Source organism: Eulemur rufifrons, chromosome 18 (assembly GCF_041146395.1).
Source record: "Eulemur rufifrons isolate Redbay chromosome 18, OSU_ERuf_1, whole genome shotgun sequence".
NCBI lineage: Eukaryota > Metazoa > Chordata > Mammalia > Primates > Lemuridae > Eulemur > Eulemur rufifrons.
This window is the reverse complement of record NC_091000.1, coordinates 11,780,554-11,798,927: the sequence shown is the minus strand read 5'-3', so window position 1 is coordinate 11,798,927 and position 18,374 is coordinate 11,780,554. Positions and strand designations below refer to the sequence as shown.

The window sequence follows — 18,374 nt, the reverse complement described above, 5'->3', positions numbered from 1 at the left end:
GGTTCCCGCGGTCCGAGAGCGCCGCAACTCGCCGGCCCCAGGAGCCCGCGGGGGAGAGTCCGGCCTGGCCCTGAGAGGCGATTGGGCCACCCCCCGCCACGCGCGGGCCTGGGGCGCGGAGTCACCGAGCCTCCCCAGGCGCGTCGGGCGCTCCAGCAGGGGTCCCGGCGGCCACAGAGGGCGCTCTGCCCTGGCCTCCCCTGCTGGGGTGAGGGCGGTTGGACGTGGACGCGGCCGACATCCAGTCCCTTCCGTCCAGCCGCCCGCCGGGAAGTGCCCCACCCGGAGCCCCGCCGTGGCCGAGAAGGTGTGGGCGGCCACGCTGGAGGGAGCCCACGCGGCGGGCCGGAGGCCAGATTTTCCTAGGCCCGGATCCGTCCGGGAGCGGACGCGGATCTTCTCTCATTCCACAAGCATTTATTTATTCAGCAACTACTACGTGCTGCTCCCCACTGAGGAGGGCCGGACGTCGGGCTCCGGGTAGAACAATGCTGGGGCAGCAGGACTGGCAGGGCCTAGACACAGCATTCGGAGTCGCCAGCCCCTCAGCCTGACAGGGAGCCTCCCAGCCCCCACCCTCACCCCAACCAGGTCTACACCACCGTCCCCCGTTCATATTCTTCCGGGTTACTAAGCAGTTTCTTTTAAAATACCAACATCCGAGGAAGGCCCCGGAGCTCAGTCATTCACCTCTTGGTGTGAATTCGCTTCACCCTGCCCGCTAATGTGCAATGACTCCCCACCTGGTGCAGGCCTCGGCGATGGGCAGGGGTTCCGGAGGCTTTGGGACAACCTCCGCCTCCCCTCCCGGATTTTGAGCCCCGCGCGGGAGTCGAGTGAATGGCGATTCACTGCTGTGCGGAGCTGGCGCTGCGCGGTTTGGGTAGCAGCTGCCCCGGGGAGATGGGTACGAGGTTCCGATCCCCAGACCGTCGGGCATCGGCGGGCAACCTCGAAGGTGGAGGAAGGTGGGACTGAAGAGTAAGGGCAGACGCTCAGGCTTGGAACAACTTCACGGAGGGGACTGGACCTGCCTTCTGAGGCAAGGGTCCTATAAGATGAAAAAGGGGTCGCATTTGCACTTGGAGCAATTTGGGCGGAGAACGGAAACTTTAAACCGTCAGAAACTCTGGAGAACTAGGAGCACCTGGGAAGGAGCAACCAGAATTGGCTGGAGGTGGGGAAGGAAGGCACTCGACAAATTCGCTGACTTTGGTTGTCTTTCTAGGTCTTCCTCTTTTACACCCAGGCTTCTGGAAGCTAGGCTGCGCGCTCAGTGAAGAGAAGCCCCCACCTCCGGATCTGTGTTCTGCCCCACTCCATTAATCAGGAGGTGTTGGCACAAGTCAAGCTTCTCCAGCTCCCAGGGGAATGAAACAAGGTTGGATTTTTGAATACTGTGCAAAAGATGGGATCTCTCACACTTCTGAGTAAATGTGCTTTGTTTTGGACTGCTGTAAGTTGGCCCACTTGCACGGCCAAAATTTGCATTGTGGTACATTAATAATATCATTCAGGAGCCAAACCAAACCATTCTTAAACCTTGCTTCCTAGCTCCCCCCCACCCAAACAATTTGAAGACATTTATTATACTAAAATGCCTACGTCCTATTATTTAAAAAAACAAAATAGCACGCTTTGCTGTGGCCATAATTTGTTTCACTGGGATGAACTGTACAGTACTTCTCAGTGTAATTTCAAACTTGACAAGATTTAAGCTAAGTATTTTTACCTAAATTCTAAAACCAATGAAAAATCCAAAATAGCATACAGCATTAAATGGCATTTATTGTTCCATAAATCTTCAGACTTCAAAAAGAAACTCTAAATAGACAAACAACACTCTAAAACAATTAAGAGAGAAGCTCTCCTCTTCTTTCCCACTGATTGGCACTGGAAACATTTGGTTATACAAAAGCAGTTAAAATGACAGAAAGAGGTTGCTGCTCCACAGCTTTTTTTGTTTTGATCAAGTTTGAACTCTGCTGTTCTGAGTTCATGCAGTTTACATAGTAACATCCTTTCAGAGAATTCCTAATGGTCAAGACAATGAAATTTCATGTACATTCATATCTCTAAAAAGAAAATAAACATAAAGATTATCCCCATTTTAGAGATGGTTACATTTAGATTTGATCTGGGCTCTGGTTGATCTTGGCAAAGAAAGACGGTGCTGTCCAGGATGCCAGATTACCCTAGCCTATGAAACCACGTACTAGCCACCAAAGAGTCTATTCTCTAGCCCTCTAAATTTTCTTTTCTTTTCTCCTGGCTTTACATTTTCTCCAGTCCTAACAGTCTGTGGGGATGAGCCCCCGTAAACAAAGCTCCCACTGTCAATGTCCAAATCCTAGGTGGCAGGAAAATTAGTGACATCGAAAGTGGGAGTAGACTGTGAAAATTATTTCAAAAGATAATTTTGTTATATCCAAATTGAAAATACACAGCCAGGCATGCCTGTAGTTCCAGCTACTTGGGAGACTGAGGCAAGAAGATCACTTAAGGCCAGGAGTTTGAGACCACCCTGAGCAACATATCAACACCTTGTGTCTACAAAAAATCTAAAAATTAGCCAGGCGTGGTGGTGAGCACCTGTAGTCTCAGCTACTTGAGAGGCGGGAGTATCACTTAAGCCCAGCAAGTTTGAACGTGTAGTCAGCTATGATGTCACCATTACACTCTCACCCAGGCAACAGAGCTAGACCCTGTCTCAAAAATAAATAAAAATATATATATATGCACAAACACACCTTTAATTCAGCAATCCCAATGGGATGATTTTACCTATGACTATTAAATTTCCTCAAGATATGCAAGGATGCAATTAAAGGTTTTCCAATAAAACTTTTCAAAAAAAAAAAGATATGCAAGGATGTTCACTGTAGCTGTATGTTAATAACAAAACTGGAAAAACCACCAGTGGCCATCAGTAAGGGACTGATTAAATGAATTATGGATTACCCATAGTGAGCAGGCGTTTTATTAATAAAAACATTAGGTAAACATAAAATATATGTGCTGATAGGGAAAGATCTCCATGATATATTAAGCAAAAAAAAAAAAACAAAAAACAACAAGGTACCGAAAGACACTTGGTGGCTAACTTCAGTGGAGTTACAATCCACTTCTTAAGAGGGGGCCCATCATCAAGTGTGAACACAGTCCTCTATATACACTGCCTTCATGTCAAAGGAAGAACACAGATAGTAAAGGAAGGAAGTTTTTATAAAAGATGGGCACTGTCAGGGAGGTCCCATCAAAGAAGTATACATATGGTAACTGATCATTAAGGAAAAGGGATGGGGAGAGATGAGCACAGACGTGATGCTGAAATAGACAGGCCTGGCAGAGCATGTTTGAGGAAAGAAACGGGTGTGCAAAGTTCAAAGATGAAGCTGGCGTGAAAGAGCCCAAGACTGGCTGGAGCCATCTAGTTGGGAGGCTGTCATGATAGTGTATGTATGAGACAGATAAGGTCTGGATTAGAAATAAGGCAATGGAGGATGAAAAGAAATGATTTGCCAAGAATTTGCTGCTGATTAGATTAAGGAGAGAGAGAGGTGAATAGACTAGAAGGAGGAATCTGGGATGATTCCAAGATTTTAGGCTGTTGAAAGAGACTCAAAGAGCTTGAAAAAATGAGGAAGTCCAAAGGGGGATCTGATATGGGGTTGGATTTTAGAAATTAGAGATACCCAGTGGAAAGTTAAAGGTCAGGGCTAAAGCTCAAACAAAAGGTCAGGACTACACATACATGGTTGGAGAGAGCTGAGGATTCAGGACTGAATCCTGGAAAAGAAATGTCAATGCAAGTTGAATGGAATTAAGCAACCTATCTATACTCCTATTTTTTTTTTCTTTTTTTTTTTTTTTTTGCCTATAACTGTTCAATAATCTGATATGGTTTTGTTTATTTCTTTGTAAAATGTGGTCTCCATTTTCAGTGATGTGTGTAGAATTAGTTGCTAGTGTGTAAACCATCTCTGAATGAATTATTGTTATAACCTTTATTGTTATGCTAGTGAATCAACTCTGTGTAGGACAAGATGAACTGGTTTTCAACATTTTAATACCCCTTGTTTCCTCAAGGAGATCAGGGATTATATAAACTGCAAATTCTAAATAAAGAGAACATTCTTTCTGCTGAATCAAAGCAGTGGCCTTTTTTGGGGGTGGGGGGTTGTCTTTGCAACTGAACTGGTTAAAATAAATAACATCTCTAATTATGGTGAATAGGTAACCCTAATCCGCAATTCCTAAATTTTATTGTCTAGACAGTCCTTAAGAAGAAAGGCATGTGATCTTTAAAAATTCACAGTACTGGGCCAAACCAGAATCCTCGATTACCATAATCACTTCCCCTCCAGTTAATTATTCTACCAACACCTTGGGCAAAAACAATCCTTCCAGTTCAATAATAAGCAACATCAAACAAACTAGGTTTCACCTTATTCACCGCAGATAGGAGACCCCACATTGAGCAAATTCTGTGCTTGCTAAAAACATAGTGAACATTTAAAATCTCTGCCTTATTAATGAAAAGAAACAGAAGCTGAAATACCATGTTTGCATGTATGAGGTTCTCAGAGGGCACTTCTCACATTCTCTGTGAGATAGATTTTCAGGGTGAAGTCATTTACATTCTTTCTTATATAATGAAATAATATGGGGCTCTATTTTCCTTTTACCATCTTTAATTTGGATTGTTTTCTGTTTAATCTTTATAGTCTGTGAAAAATGCCTTCTTTAAAAGATATAATCTTTTAAACAATTTATCTTTTTCCTGTCCCTCTAAGTTCTCCATTAAATCTTTTGTTTTTACTTATAGTTTATCAGTTTGTCTCTCTGTCTCTGCTTCATCCTCTCTCCCCCTCAGTTATTTGGTTCCCTGATGTTGACTTAATGCTGTGAATTTGGCTTTAAGAAATTCAGCTACAATATAATCTCCCAAATTTGTCCGATTTTGGAATTGTCAAATTTAACAGGGAAACAAAAAGGTCTATGTAATAAAACATGTTCAAAGAAATATATTTTGCCAATAAATATATGGAAAGGTGCCCAACATCATTAGTAACCAGTAAAATGCAAATGAAAACTTCAATGGGATACCCATACGTAGTCTCTAGAAGGGCAAAAATTAAAAAGGTTTATAATGGACCTGTATCAAGTGTTGGCAAGAATGTGGAACAACAGGATTCTCACCAGCACTGGTGAGGAGTGCAAACTGGTACAAACACCACTTGGACTTATCTAGGAAAATCGAAGATATTCATATCCTATGATCTAGCAATTCAACTCCTGGGTTTATCCCTAGAGAAGCTCACACAGATATTCATCAGACACATGTATGAGAATATTTATGGCAGTTTGATTGACAGCGGCCAAAAACAGAAGTTTGCGAATGTCCAATAAAGAATGTCATAGATAATTAGGTTGTGGTCTATTTAAACTGTGGAATACAATATAGCAAAGAAAAGAGACTGAACTAGAGCTACACAGACCCCTTGCGTAAATCTTTAAAAACATAGTGTTGGAAGCTGGAGAACAACAAAACAAAATCATAATGCTGGGTAAACAGAGCAAGAAACAAAAGAATTTGTATACTATGATTTCATTCATATAAAGTTTATAAAAACAGGTAACACCAAACCATCTTGGTTAGGGATGCATATATAAAGGTTAAAAGCATAAAGAAAAACAAGGAAATAATTAGAATAAAGGTCAAGATAGTGCCTACCTCTAAAGGAAGGGATGATTTTGAAATTGAGAGGAACATGCCAGGGGTGATTCTTATAATGCTCTATTTCTTGAGCTGTTTGCTCTTTGTTTGTTAAAGTGTACGTTCCTGTTTTATACACTTCTCCGTATGTATGCTACATTTCTGTCTCTCTCACACACACACACAAACACACCCACAGAAATACTAGGGTTTTATCTTGAAATGTGAAGAACACCCAACACCTATCCCAACACCTGGCAAACATGCTTTAATGAATAGATAAAAATTTTACTTATGATTAACACATTTAGCGTAAATGCAAATGTTGCACTAAAGGTTATTCTTTCAAAAACAGACAGAGTTCCCTTGTTTATTTACTTACAGGTTTTGGGATATATATATATACACACACACAAATAAGATCCAGTTACAATAAATCTATAAAACTAAGCTATATCCTTCAAGTTGTTATCCTATACCAGAACTTTTTAAAACCAAAAATTCTGCACAATAATCTTACACAGCAAAGACTCTATCTTGTTATTAAACAATCTCAATTTTAAAACAACTCGAACGCTGTTCCACTGACACCCTACATCGGGGGGCGGGTAGGGCCAAGTGGGGCCAGGCCCCCCTGAACTGCACTGTGCATACCAGCTTTTGTAGCTCACACCTTTCGGCTCACCCCACCTCTTCCTGCATAAAGCATCCAAATCACCTTCTCTAGGAGTTACCCAAACCATCCAATCCCAAAATACAACAAATTCCTCACTCCACATTCACCGAGCCTTTATTATGAACAGAGTTCTGGAGACTAAAATGTGAATTAGAGCAAAGTCCCTGCTAGATTGTATTATAATATTGATTCAGTACTTGGCTATTCCTATATATTGTGCTGTTTTTATGTCTTTAAAGATCAGTAATTTTGTTGGTGTAATACTGTTATTTTGATATTTTAAAAATAAGAAATCTGACTCATGTATTTCTTGAGATATATCTGAGAGAGACTCTTTTTCTTTTGAAAAATGTGAAAACTATGGAAAAATTGAAAGCATAATAAAATGAGTACCTATGTGTCTGTGTTTCAGATTCACTGGGAGAAATTATCATTTTGCCACACTGCTTTTATTTCTCTGTCTATAGAGATATAGGTTTTTTTACTCAACCATTTGAAAATAGATTATAGACATTTGATGCTTGACTCCTAAACACTTCAATACTGAAAATAAGGACACTCTCCTACATAACTATAATATTATCAACCTAAGAAATGAAAATTGATACAATAAATATTATCTAATATACAGCCCATATTCAAATTTCCTCAGTTGCCTTAAGACCACCTCTGTAGCTATATGTTGTTTGTTTTTCTATTTAAAACAGGATCCAATGAAGGATTTCACATTGTACTTGGTTGTCATGTCTCTTTAGTTTCTTTTAATCTTGAACATCCTCCTCCTTTTATTTATTTTATTTTATTTTTATTTTTTATTTTTGAAACAGGGTCTCACTCTGTTGCCGAGGCTGGGGTTCAGTGGCATGATCACAGCTCACTGCAGCCTTAAGCTCCTGGGCTCAAGTGATCCTCCCACCTCTCTGCTTCCCAAGCAGCTGAGACTATAGGCATGGGTCACCGCACCCGGCTAATTTTTAAATTTTTTGTAGAGATGGGGTCTTGATATATTGCTCAGGCTGGTCTTGAACTACTGGCCTCAAATGATCCTCCCTTCTCTGCCTCCCAAAGTGCTGAGATTACAGGCATGAGCCACTGCTCCCAGCCTCCCTCCTTTTACAAAAATCTTTCACGACAGTGACACACAGTCTAGGTCAGTAGTCCTGAAAAATATACTACAATCTGGTTTTTTAGATTATGTCTTCATGATTAGATTCAGATTAAAATTCTTGTCAAGAAAACTTCATGGTGAGGTGGTACACTTCTCTCTTCATCACATCTGAAAGCACATGATGTCAGTTTTGTCTCATCATTGGTGATGCTAAATTTGATCACTCAAAGTGGCACCTGACAGGTGTATCACATACCATTTTAAAGGTGTATTTTCCCTTTGTAATTAATAACTGTCTGTGGAGTGATACTTTGAGACTGTATGAATATCCTTTTCCTCAACGCATCTTTCACTCACTGAATTTGGCGCCCACTGCAGGTCCAGGCTTGAGTGAACGATAACACTCAGGGCTCCAGAATGGTGAGGGTTTCTCTTCATTTACGAGCCAGCATTTGTACATGACGAAAGACTTTTCCTATCCCTTCCTGCCGTTATCATTATCATTATTATTATTATTTTTAATCATTAGGGACTTGTCTTGGTTTGGAGTGCCATAACAAAATACCATAGACCTGGTGGCTTAAACAACAGAAACTTATTTTCTCATAGTTTTGGAGTCTGGGAAGTCCAACATCAAAGTGCCAGGAGATTCAGCTCCGGTGAAGGCCTCTTCCTGGCTTGTGGATGGCTACTCCTCCCTGTGTCTTCACAGGGCAGAGAGAACAAGACAGCTCTCCGATGCTCCAGGCCCCTCTCCTGATCTCCCTGTCCCAGAGCTGGAATCAGACATTTCTCCAAGGACCCCAGTTCCTCTTAGTGGGGAAAGGTGTTTAGGAACTAAGATCTGGGCATGTGGGTGAACTCATTGCTATTGGGGTGTCACACTCTTAGCAAACAGAGTTTAGACACGTTTATGTGTCTATCGTGTCTATCTAGGTATCTACCTATCGAAACCATGAGTTCACACCAATGTCTTCCATTCAAATTCAACACCACACCACTCATTCTAGTTCTGTTTCCTTTCTATTTTTGTAATTTCCTTCTCCAACAGTGAGGAACCTGACTCTCCTTATCCTTAATATACTTTTGCATTTAAATGACACCCGGAATGTAGCCAATCTCCTAAGGCTGCCACTGCCCCTTCCCCAAGGGGATGCCCATCTCGCCCCCTCAGGCCTCCACACCCCACACCCGGCTGATGCCCTCCTGCCCTCTGTGGGCTCCCCTGCTGCAGGCCACACCACTCCTCATTCCACTCAGGGCCAGCACCCATAGCACGGCACCTTGCCCCCACGTGGATGATCCTCTCATTTTCTGGGGTCCGACACCCCACGCTGGGCCACTCCTCTAAGGGGCTGCTGTCTTCATGCTACTTGTCTTACTCTCCTCCATGCAGACACTTTTCATGTCCCTCTGGGGTTCTAGTACCCATGCCTGCTGTCCCTCTGTGTGGGAGCCCTCCTTCCCCTGTGCTATGGTTTGAATGTCCTCTCTAAAACTCACGTGGATGGTAGTAAGAGGTGGGAACTTTACGAAGTGATTAGGTCATGAGGACTCTGCTCTCCTGAATGGATTAATGCTATTATCACTGGAGTGGGATAGTTATCTTGGGAGTTTGGGCCCCTTTTCCTGTCTGTCTCATGTGTGTGCTTCCTCTCTCACTATGTGATGCCTTCCACCATGTGGCCATGCAGCAAGAAGGCCCTCGCCAGATGCAGCCCCTCGATCTTGAACTTCTTAGCCTCTAGAACTATGAGCCAAAGAAATTTCTGTTCATTACAAATTATGGAGTTTGTGGCATTCTGTTATAGCAGCAGAAAACAGATTAAGACACTCTGCTGGGGCTCTGACTCTCCACGTTCCTTAGGGCAGCATTTCTTAAACATTAGTGAATGTAAGAATTTCTTGGTAAGCTTGTTAAAAATGTAGAATGCCAGGTCCCACTCCAGAGAGTCTGATTCAGCTGGTCTGAGACATTGGCAATCTGTAGTCTCAACTGGAAGCTCAGGTGCTTCTGATTCAAGCGGTCTGAATGACAATTTAAGATATACTGTTTTCACCTGGAATTACTGGATCAAAGGATAAGCACATTTAACATTTTGACATGTATTGCTCACTGTCTGCCTGAAAGATTGAACCCATTTACAACTCCACCAGCAATGCAGAGCAATGCATTGTCCAGAATCTTTTGATATATGCCCATCGTACTTCCACAGGGTGCTATAAAAGTAGGTGCTTAATGAATATTGGATGGGTGCACTGTCCTTCTTCTGCCTCAGCTTCCTTATTAAAATCAGGATCTTGGATTAAATGGGTTTTTCTGAATTTGCCTGATCAGCATCACCTGGAACTCTTGTTTAAAATTCTGATTCACAGGCTCAAGTTAATTACACCAGACTCTTCAGGGGAAGGGAGGGAATCTGTGTGTTTAACAATAATCCTGAGCTTCTCTTGAGTGAGTCCCACGTTACTCCTTTAAGTGAGCTTTGTAAATATTGCCCTGATTGACTCTGAACATTATTCTCTTCAGTTCTGCAATACTTTGATTTTGCCTAACCACACAAGACCTTATTTAATTATGGGCCAATAGCCATGAACTTTAAAGCCATGAACTTTTGAGCAGCTATATTGCTCAAATGAGGTATGTATGAATCATAGATTCAGAACATATCTTTTGTATCTTTGTCAAGGCTATTTCAGATATTTTTACATTTTTAAAGAAACTGTCACCACAAGGATTTAAAATATTCCTAAAATGCCAAGGTTGCATACTAATAGTTCTGTGTGCTTTCTCACTGGAAATATTAAAATGATGGAATGCTTCATGATAAAATAAAAAACGTCAGACTTGAAGGAAGATCAGACTTAAAGTAAAAGAAAAAAATCAAATTTCTAAGCAAAAAGGAAATAAGTCCAATTGAAAACAATAATAATGATAAAAGGGATTAGAAGTAGATCCCGTGATGACACACTTAAAGGAACGGTGTGTAATTTGGAGAAGTTATGGTTAAAGGGTTTCCCATGGAGGAATGCATTGATTCATTCAGTGTAAACATTAAGCTGATGAAGATTTTCCATACTGAAATGATTTTTCTTTGTGTATCATATTGATTTATGAATCATATTTATAAACACTCTTAAAATTTAAAGTCATCAGGTCCCTATTGGCTATGGATACTTTTCTCAAATAAATCTGTTATAGGCTTTTTTTTTTTTAAAGTTAATTATTGAGCACTTACCATGTGCCAGGCACTACTCTAAACGCTTTACTTGTATAAACTGCTTTAATCTTCCTGTCAATTCTATGGGGTATGAATTATTATGACTCTTTTTTAAGAGGTGATGACACTGAGACGCAGATCATTTCACCTCTTTGCCAAGGTCATACAGCTGTTAAGTGACAAAGCTGGGACGCAAACCCAAAGGGCTGACTTCAGTCCCTGTGTTCTTAGCCATATTGCAGCAGAGTAGCGGTCAATGAGGACAACTGCCTCTTCACTTTCTGTCTCCATTCAAAAGTGAGTGATTAGTATTGGCAAAAGTTTAGGTGGACCTGAGTCATATTTCTCACTGTCAAAGAAAGAAGTTACAAATAAGCAAGGGAGATGTCTAGAATGAACCCTATGGTACTGGAGTAGGTTGGAGACATCAGTATGAGCTCATGCTTAGTTTAATACAGATAGATAGATTGATACATAGAGGATAAATAGAGAATTAGAGATGTGCATGTGTGCTTGGGTTAGCACAGACACAGCTATTTCCTAGCTTGTCTCCTTACAGGACCTAGGCACAATGACTCTCCAGTAGTAAGGAGTATATCCAGCACTCAGATTGTGGTTGCAAATACCATTCTTTAATAGAAGGAACAGGGATCTTTGGAGAAATGATTTATTCTAGGGATAGAGCAGGGAAAATACCAGATGAGCCTGGAGTATCTTGTAGTGCCACAAAATAAGGAAGTGCCCAAAGAACAAAAGGATGCGGATACATCAAAGGGACACAGGAGCCATCTTTAAAAAGTCTATAATGGTCAAAGCTGGCATAATTTTGAGGAACAAAATAAATACGTAGAATTGGATTAAAACTCAAAATAAAATTTTTTAAAAAGATATTTATTTATTTATGTTTTACAAAGGGATGGGGAGTTGTGAGGAGGGGTGCTGTTTTTCTGTGTTTTGTTGTTGCTGTTGTTGTTGTTGAGACAGAGTCTCACTCTGTCACCCTGAGTAGAGTGCAGTGGTGTCACTGTAGCTCACAGCAACCTCCAGCCCCTGGGCTCCAGCAATCCTCCCGCCTCAGCCTCCTGAGTAGCTGGGACTACAGGCGTGAGCCACAACACCCGGCTGTTTTTTTTTTTCTTTTTGGCAGAGATGGGGGTCTAACTCTTGCTCAGGCTGGTCTCGAACTCATTATCTCAAGCAATCCTCCCACCTCAGCCTCCCAGAGTGCTAGGATTACAGGTGTGAGCCAAAACGCCCGGCCCAAAATAAAATTAAAAAATACAAAACTCAGATATATTATATAAATGGTTGAGTAAATAAATATATAAATAATTACTCAGAAGGGAACAACTCTTCCTTACAGAATTCCAAATAATACACATAGATACTTCTCTCTCCAGGAAATGAAACCTCACCCTCTCCCACTTGAGTATGGACTGGAGTTTGTGACACATTTTTACAAAATAGAGTAGGAAAAAATAGTAACTTTACAGTGGAGAAACCTGACAGACACTATCTTAACTAAGTGATCAAGGTTAATATTACTAGTGATAAGTCATGTTGATAGCGTGTTCCCTGATAAGATATGACAAGAAATGATGAGAAGCGCATTCCATCCCGATTCAGGCTTCCCCCCAAATCCCACACCATGAAAGACATTAGAGAAACACAGAATGAGGGACATTCCGTTAAAAAAAAAGTCATGAAAGACAAGAAAAACCTAAGAAACTGTCACAGACCAGAGTAGACTAAGGAGATATAATGAGTAAATGGTACCTAGATTGGATCCAGGAACAGAAAAGAACATTGATGAAATTTAAATAAAGTCTAGAATTGAACAGTAATGTGCCAATGTTAATTTCTTACTTTGACAAACACACCATGGTTTTGCAAGATTTTATTATAAAACTAGGAGGATGTATGTATGTGAATGGTCCGTCCTACAGCTTTTCTAGAAATACAAAATTATTCCAAAGTAAAGAGTTGACTAACAGAAAAATAGCTTAGGTAGACCTAAGACAACCTCTTTTCTGTAAGATCAAATATCTTCCTGGAACAAGAAATTGAGTGATTTTGTGAAATCTCCTTTTATGGAGATATCTTTAAATGTGCAAAGACAATCATTGCTTTTTACAGCAGGTAGGTTGGCCTACTAGCAGGAAAGGAGTCTGTATCATCTGCTGTCTTTTTTTTTTTTTTTTTTTTTTGAGACACGGTCTCACTTTGTTGCCCAGGCTAGAGTGAGTGCCGTGGCATCAGCCTAGCTCACAGCAACCTCAAACTCCTGAGCTCAAGGGATCCTCCTGTCTCAGCCTCCCGAGTAGTTGGGACTACAGGCATGCACCACCATGCCCGGCTAATTTTTTCTATATATATATTTTAGCTGTCCATATAATTTCTTTCTATTTTTTTTTAGTAGAGATGGGGTCTCGCTCTTGCTCAGGCTGATCTCGAACTCCTGAGCTCAAACAATCCGCCCACCTTGGCCTCCCAGAGTGCTAGGATTACAGGCGTGAGCCACCGCGCCCGGCCCATCTGCTGTCTTGAGACTTCTTCCAAATCTGTGATTCCAACTTGTTAGGAATTTGATTTAACTCAATTCATGCAACATTGGCTGGTAATCTGTGAATGCCAAGAAATATATGTCATCTGGACTATTCTGAAACAGAGTGTACTTAGTAACAATAACCTTTATTGTGTCATACAATCAAAACTCATGCAATAATATTTTTGATACAAATAAGAGTACAGTAATTAAAATTTTAAAAACACACAAAAATCTTCTAATAGTGCTGATTCTAAATAATTTTGCTTGCTTTTCCAATTTATTTGGACTAACAATGTCTTTCAAAAATCCAGTATTCTTGAATGACTGCTTTGTGTAAGACATTGTGTAGTACATTAGGTGAACTGATGAGATTCCTGGGTTAAATGTTCAGAAAATATGATTCCAAGGACCAAATTCACTAAATTATTTCAGATATAAAAGTGAGGTGTATATAAATGCCTATTTAAATGTGTAATGTGACACATCTGTGCACAATCCTTAGATAAAAGTTTTTTGTTTGTTCTTAAAAGTTCAGTGGGATGTAGAGGAAATAAAGTCCAACTGTTCAGGCAGCCAAATAGCAGATGAAACAGATGGACTCTGACCTGCCATAAAGGCCAGAAAATTCTCCTGACTATTTTGGCTCTTATATTACAACTGGCATGGAAAGTCCATTCTTCTGCCATTGTGGTTTTAAGTTGCACAGTTTCATGCTTTTTCATTCTCATATATAGACCCATCAAAGTCTATATCATGGATAACAGAATAATAATTTATAAAGCCTCCACTTAAAAATAAATGTGAGAGATTGACCAACATAAAACTAATTTGGGCTTAATGCCCAGAGAAATCGCATATTGAGTTGTTCTTGACATAAATATATACACTAGAGCCACATATTAGCTAAACCTCTTGGTGGATTTCTATTTAACTCAGTGAAGGCAGACAATTGTATCACAACACTAGTATTGATTTATACTGAACTGCAGAAACATCTGTACTAAAATGATTTTGTATGCCGGTATACACAAGGCAATATACCAGTGCGTCTGCAAACACACAGTTAAAAGTCATAGCTATCTGATCACTGTTAGCTTCTAAACAATCTGGCCAGTCTTTGGTTTTCGAATGAAACAGCTACAAAGTTCACATGTGTGTTTTGCTCTGGTTACTCAATGCAACAAAAACAAAAAGTGTTGACAAGAGATGTGGTAGAGATACAACAGGGTCTTTTCCTTTTCGCAGAGAGCATTCTTGGCCTCTTTTGAAAAGTCCAAGGTGCAAGCTGGAAGACTACCTCTACAAAGGGGTGAGGCAGCCTCCCACCTGCTGACCAAGATTTTGGCTCCATTCAAGGATTCCTGGGTGTAAATGTCTTTGTCTGGCTTCACTGAGAATAAGTAGCTCCTCTGCTGATGGGTCTCCGTACGTGCTCAGAACCGGGACCATGCAAGTGCAGGTATAAAGAGCTGTTGAAAAACTGTGAAGAATACACCAGTCGTAACAAGGGATGATACTGAATCCACCCCTGCTGCATGAAAAGATGCAGCTAGAGAGTTTATTACCTCAGAATCTGCTGAATTTCCTCCCTTCTTACTTCTTTTTCTTTCAATGACACGGAGATTATAATATCCACATGCATAATTTGGAGACACATATAAATGTGTGTGTTTGCATTCCTTTTTCTCATTCCCTTTCTGGTTGTATTTGTTTTTGTATACATGTGCCCAACAACTTTTCTTAGGAGCACCAGAGGAAACTATAGCAGCCTAGGGAAAAAGCCTGGACTTTTGGGTCAGAAAGATCTTTGCTGGATTCCTGGCTACACTACATACCAGCCGGGTGACCCTAACAGTCACTGTACTTTGAGCTTCGGTTTTCTTACATGTTACATCGGAACAAAAGCACCCACCTCACAGAATTGCAGTCGGCATTGAAATGACGACATAGGGTACCACCCAGTCAGGCTTAGTTCACTTTCCTTTCCCCTCCTTCTCCACCTCTGCCCTATAACAATCTTGCCTCTCTGAGCCATCCTCCTCTGTTCATCTCCTTACCCCAACAGGTAATTCGTATTATCTTGGCAAAAAAAAAAAAAAAAAAAAATGTTTTTAAATATTTCGACCTCACTGAATAAATTGAAACCTTTTAAGTTTATAATTTAGAAATCTTGTGACTTCAAACTTTTCAGTCTCTCTGACAATAAATATTTAAAAATTATAATCAACTTCTTTTTTCCCTAACATCTCAACCCTTTTTCTGGCTTAAGAGCCTTGATGGAAGGCAGGGAATGCCTCCCCCTAGGGGAACCAAAAGGGAATACAGGCAGGATGTGAACTTAGCTCAGCCAATCAGATGCCCCCAATGTGCTACTGAACTGGACTCAGCCAATCAGACGCTCCCAACCGGAAGGGCCGGGACTGAGCAAAGAATGATTCCAAGCAGAGGGAGGGAAGGACAATGTTCACCTCCAAATCCTGCAGGGGTCGGGGTGCTGAGGGTACCACGCAGTGAGGGACGAGGCATTCAATGGTGGCTGTAGCTGAAGGGGCTGCTCACCTCTCAGTTTTTACCGAACAGCCTCCTCTCACCCTCAGGCGGTTTCATTCAGGCTCTTGTGGCTTCTTGCTCCAGATCTACTCTGGAGAGGGAGCTAAGAAGGGACGATTGAGACATTTCTAGAGCTATTTCCCAGCTTTTGTGCCATTGTCTTGGGAATACCTCTCTCCTAGATACAAATGACAGGCCACCACGCTCCTCTGAGAAACCCTCGCTAGATGGTTCTGTTTGAATTTTAATTTTAGTAACCTTATTTTTATTTCTCTTCCTCTCACTTTTTTTATTTCTGTGTACACGTTTGAGTGTGTGTGAGTGTGTGCGCGCACACATGCATCTCTGTGTGTGTGTATTGTATGTATTTCTTTCTCATCTGTCTTCTCATGTCAAAGTCTAACCTGGAGTCAAAAGAGCTCACAAAGTCATCTTTGGTTAAAAACCAATATAGCCAAAATCAATAGAAAATCCAGAATTTAAAAGATGCTTTTACATACTGCAAGTCAAAAAAAAAAAAATCTTTTTTTTAAGCATATAAATGCAATGTTGAATATTTTCTCATTGCATTTTACAGTAATTTCTGGGATTACCACCCCAGAGGTAAGAAGGACAATTTAAATAAATGTACATATTTTAAGTCATAATAGAGTTACTTTCTTTGCTTCTTTAATCAAAGGCATTTTAGCCACCTATAAGTTATTGTTTCTTTTCCTTTCTCCTCAAGCTGCCACATCTACCTGCCAGAATTCACCTTACACCCCGGAGAGAGTGTCACTATAGGCGGTGGCGGCTGGGGGTGAAAAGCTTCTGTTCCACTCAGTACTCGGCAACATCTGTACTGCTCCTGTCTCTGCTGTTGATAGCGAACCAGGAAATCGCAGACCGGGATTCACTGTGTAGAGGCTGAGCTTATGTCATGGGCTCTGCCACTTACTACCTTTGTGACTTCGGGCAAGATATCGCTCAGTGCCTCTGTGTCCTCCTCTGGAAGAAGAGGTGCTGATTATAATAGCTCCTGCTTCATAGGGCTATTGTATTAAAAGAGTTAATGCATGTGAAGTGCTCACTGCTTGGCCCGGCGCACAGTATGTGCCCAGGAAAGGTTAGCTGTTGTAAACATAATGCACATCACTTAGCTGAACAGTGAGGGACTTCCAGATCTTACAGCCTGTTATGGTCTGAATTGTATACCCCTCGTCCAAATTCTATGTTGAAGTCCTAACCTCCAGTACCTCAGAATGTGACTGTATTTGAATTCAGGGCCTTTAAGAGGTAATTAACATCAAATGAGGTCATATGGGTAGACCCTAATCCCATAGGGTTGATGTCCTTGTAAGAAGAGATTAGGACAAGCACACACACAGGGAGAAGACAGCCATCCGCAAGCCAAGGAGAGAGACCCTCAGGAGAAACCAACTCTGCCAACACCTTGATCTTGGACTTCTAGCCTCCAGAATTGAGAGAAATTAAATTTCTCTTTTTTTAACTACCTAGTCTGTGGTACTAATGTTTTGGTACTATGTTATGGCAGCCCTAGAAACAAACACACCGCCCAATCTCAAGCCGTATGCTTGAAACCCTCCAACATTGGATTCTCTGCCCTTGAACCTTTCTGATTCTCCTGTCTCTCTAGATACTCCTCAGTCTCACTGGTCCTTTTGCCACTTTCTCTGCCTCAGAATGTAAATGTTCCCCAGGTTCTTTTTATTTTTGTTTTTTAAGAGCCGAGGTCTTACTATGTTACCCAGGCTGGCCTTGAGCTCTTGTGCTCAAGCAATCCTCCCACCTCTGCACCCTGAGTAGCTGGGACTACAAGTGCGGACCTGTGTCCAGACAGGCTCTTTCTCAGCACTCTCCTCTTTCTTTCTGTTTCTTCATAAGGTGATTACCCCTTTCATGGCTCCAACTGCCACCTTTAGGCCAAAGAATCCCAAATCTATAGCTCTAGTTTCACTCCACCTTGGATCTGTACAAACTTTCCTAATGCCTGTTAGACGTCATCATGATACCTTGCTAATATGCCCCCCAACCAAACTCATTGTCTTTTCATTCATACTTTTTCTTCCTGTTTCTTCTCCCTCCATTAATGACTTTATTATTGCCTTAGTGACCCAAGCTATGAAATCACTCAAGCACTGTTAATTATTCTCTTCTCATCACCCCTTGCCCCCAAGCCCTTTAACTCATTTTCCACAAAGTTTCCCTTACTTTTTACTCTTTCCCTATTCCCAGGCCCTACACAAATCTGGGACTCATCATCTCCTGCCTAATATTTTGCAATTGCTTCCTAATTATTTTTCCTACCTTTGGTTTCAGATTTCCATTTTTCAAGGAATTGTTTTCCCAAAACACAAATAATATTATTTCCCTCTTGAAATATCTTAGCAGCACTTTGTTGCCTAATTTAACAAATAAAGCCCAAAATTACTTCCATTGGCACTCATGATTTTCCATGATCTGTTAAATATACTTCTTTTTTAGCTTAAGAGGATATTTTTTTAAAATTCTGGCTTCTACAGAATCACCCAGTACACTTTACACTGCTACCG

General features: G+C 41.1%; 1 pseudogene; it reads left to right on the top strand.

Moving 5' to 3' along the window:
• Window positions 1-724: 724 nt before the first annotated feature.
• LOC138398759 (survival of motor neuron protein-like) overlaps window positions 725-18,374 on the top strand; it is a 36,018-nt pseudogene continuing 18,368 nt past the window's right edge.